Consider the following 3,630-nt stretch of genomic DNA (forward strand, 5'->3'; position numbering starts at 1 on the left):
CTGGCTTGGGTCTGGCTGCTCTGCTGAGCTCCTTCCTGCTGCTGCCCTTGAGGGTGAACCTGTTGTGACCCTGTAGCAAGATGTTCTGCTCCTGGACTAGCTGGGTGATTCTATCCTCTACCCTCTCTGTAGAGATTGCAGCTGCAGGGTTACACCCCAGGCCTGTATGCCAGGCCTGAGCTGAGCCTGGCGGTGACAAGGTGGAGTAGGGAGGAGAGGCAGCTCTCCCACACACTCACTGGGTCTGGGCTAGGAGTGGGTCTGGGTGTTCCCGGAAAGTGGCAGAAATTCCTACTCAGCGGGCTGGGTGGGGGAGGTGCTGCGGAGTGGTGGGGTGTGTCCCAAGGGTGTAGATGACGGTCTCTCCCACTCTGCGCCTTTGCTGGGACCCAGAGTCAGTCCTGCTGGCGCAGGGTAGTGGGAAGCTCTCCCACACACTCACCGGATCTGGGCTAGGACTGGGTCTAGGGGTTCTCGGAACGCAACAGAAATTCCTCTCTCTCTGTATATTTGATACAGGGTCTTGCTATGCAGCTCAGGCTCACAATGATCTTTCTGTCTCAGCCTCTCTAGTGCTGGGATTATAGGCTTGTGCCACACCCAGATCCAGGGACAGCACAGTATGTGGTACTGGGGATGGAACTTGGTACTTTTCACTTGCCATGCAAGCATATGTGCTGCAGAAATGTCTCCCCACCTTAGTTATGAACCTTTTGAATTTGTCAGTCTCCTTATTGACCTGTTTTATTACCTCTTTTGGTGTCTTTTCAGATATTTCTGTTGTGTGGCTTTAGATTTCCTCCTACTGTCTGCTGTGTTTATTTTGTGGGTGTTGGGAGTTCGGGGTAGCATATTGCTGGCATGTTTTCTTTCTTTCTTTCTTTCTTTCTTTTGTATTTAATGCAGGGTCTACAGGGTCTCACTACACAGATCAGACTTGTAGTAATTCTCCTGTTTTCAGCTTCAGAAGCACTGGGATTACAGGTGTGCACGCCACCATGTCCAATCTCAATCACCATCTCAGCACACCCTGGGACTGGGGCCAGTACAGCAGGCCAGGGACTGAACCTCCGGACTCTGTGTCTGCCTAAGCAGGTGCTTTAATCTGCTGAGTTATTTGGCCAGCCCTGGCAAGTTTTCTTAAGGTTTTTTTTTTTTCCTGCTTGAGATTTTGCTTGCTGTTTATAATGAGTAATATTTTTGCAGATATTGTCTTGTTGTGGATAGCTATTGGTGTTTGCTTCTGTTCCACTATCCAGCTACTTCTGTTTATTTTAGAGGTGAGGTTGCAATTTATTTGGCCCAGATTCTAGTTCTCCAGCATTGGGTTGCATTATTGTTTATGACTTCAGGCAGTCCAGATATTGGCATTAGAGAGAAAAACCAATTGATGACAACAACCATGCCACCTTGTCTATAGTAGTAAATCACTAACAAAACAGGATCAAATAAAAGCTAAGTGCTTACAAACCTTAAGATCCACTCTTGAACTATCTTTAATGAAAGGAGAGATAACTATGACTTGAGTATAGACACTTAGGCAACCCAGATGTTCACCTACAATAAGTTAGACCATGACCCTTTGCTGGATTTGGGAAGCTGGGCTAGCGCTCAGACAGGTATTAGATTCAGTGCCATGTTTTCTAATCCAGCCTCTTCTCACCAAACCTGGCCTGTCACACAGAACACAGGCCCTGTAATCTTATTGTCCTGAGCCTGTACTTCTGAATGGAACTCAGGAAATCTCATGGAACCTGTGGCTAGACCTTAGACTTTCTATGTGTGTGTCCTGTCGCTGACACCAAGTCCGTCTTTGCACTAGGATAGTACACCAGTCCTGGAGAGAAACGAGGTGCTGGTCTCTTCCACAGTGAGATCAGTTGTGCTGAGGAGAACCATGGTGCCACAGTAGTAAGGTGGGCAGGCAGGGATCCTTCTCTTCTCTCTCTCTCTCTCTCTCTCTCTCTCTCTCTCTCTCTCTCTCTCTCCTTTTTTCCTCCCGCTTCACTTCTTTCTTGCAGTTTTTCTGGTTGATCCCTGTTTCTGGAGATGTACTGATTTTTGACTATCCTTCAGAGTACTGGTTTTATTGACTTGTTATTATCTTTGTTTCCTATTTTATTTATTTTTATTTATCCTTATTTTATTCCTTCTACTTTACTTGGTATTATTTCACAATTGTTTTTTCCAGCTTCAGAGATTACAATTTAGAGAATTTATCTTTAGCCTTTTCATTGTCCGATACATGCTGATTTCTGCTGGTCTATTGGAAGGAGCAGTCAATGCTTAATTTTTTTCTTTCTCCTTTTTATTTTTTTTATAATTTTTGACATGTCTTACATGCTTATAACATACTTCTATCTGGTAATCTGAACAACTAATTTAAAGACAACAATATTCAATATAATACTCATTATTGAATTTCTATTTTTTCTTTTTTGTTACTGGGGATTGAACTCAGGACCTTGTGCTTGGCAGGCAAATACTTATGCCCTTGAATTATCATCCCAACCCTTGAATTCCTATCATTTTGTTTAGTGAAATTCTGTATTGATTCTAATGTCTTTTTTAATACTATTTTTTTGTGTTCTCTTTTAAACAAAATACCACATTGTAATAACTTTCTCTCAGTCCATACTTTTCCTGTAGCCAATTCATTTTGATAAGCTACATTTTCATTTTCATTCAAACATATTTTTTAATTTTTAGCAATTTTTTTCTTTGACCCAGAGATTACTTAGAAATACACTGCTTTATTTTTAAGTATGTGTTCTCTAGCTGTTGTTTTTTTAAATATTTCAACCTTAATTCTATGTGGATCAAAGTTTAATCTTTTGGAGTTTGCTCAGAAAAGTCTGGGGCCAGAAAGATGGTTAAATCTGGTTCATTGTTAAGATACCTGTATTACTAATTTCTATTGGTTTATTGAAAGGAAAAGTTAAGGCTTAATATTTTTATCAATTTTGCGTGTCTATATCTGTTATCTGAACAACTACTTTCAAGATAATAACATGCAATATGACAACCATTGTTAATTTCTTATCTTGTTTTGAAATTCTGTATCATTTTTAATATGTTAATTTAATTTTTTATTCTCTTTAAAATTAAAGAAAGAGAAATCTGCAAAGTTGGATATAATGGTGCATACCTGTATCTCCAGCACTCAGGAAACTGAGGCAAGGATTCATGTTCCAGATAATTTGGCATGCTTATTACCTCGCTGTCAACCAGGAAGCGGAGAAAGGAAGAAAAAAAGAAAAGAAAAGAAAAGAGAAGAAAGAAAGAAGCAAAGAGAGACAAAGATATGTACAGGTTTTTGAAGTACTCTATGTATGTCCATGTGTCAATTAGCTGAATTTATACTGCTAATATCTTAAGTACACTGAATGATTTTATGCAAGCTTGGTTTTTCAGTTATTTAAGAAATGTAAATTTGTTGGTCATAGTGGTGCATGCTTGTAATCCTAGTACTCGGGAGGCTGAAGCGAGACAATTACTGTGAGTTGGGGCTAGATTGGGCAATTAAGTGAGTTCATGTCCAGGCTGACCTACATAGGGAAATTCTCTCAGAAACCCAAAAGGAAGGAGAAAGAGAGAGAGAGAGAGAGAGAGAGAGAGAGAGAGAGAGAG

This window comes from Octodon degus, unplaced genomic scaffold (assembly GCF_000260255.1).
Source record: "Octodon degus isolate 3935 unplaced genomic scaffold, OctDeg1.0 scaffold00095, whole genome shotgun sequence".
In the NCBI taxonomy this organism is placed as follows: domain Eukaryota; kingdom Metazoa; phylum Chordata; class Mammalia; order Rodentia; family Octodontidae; genus Octodon; species Octodon degus.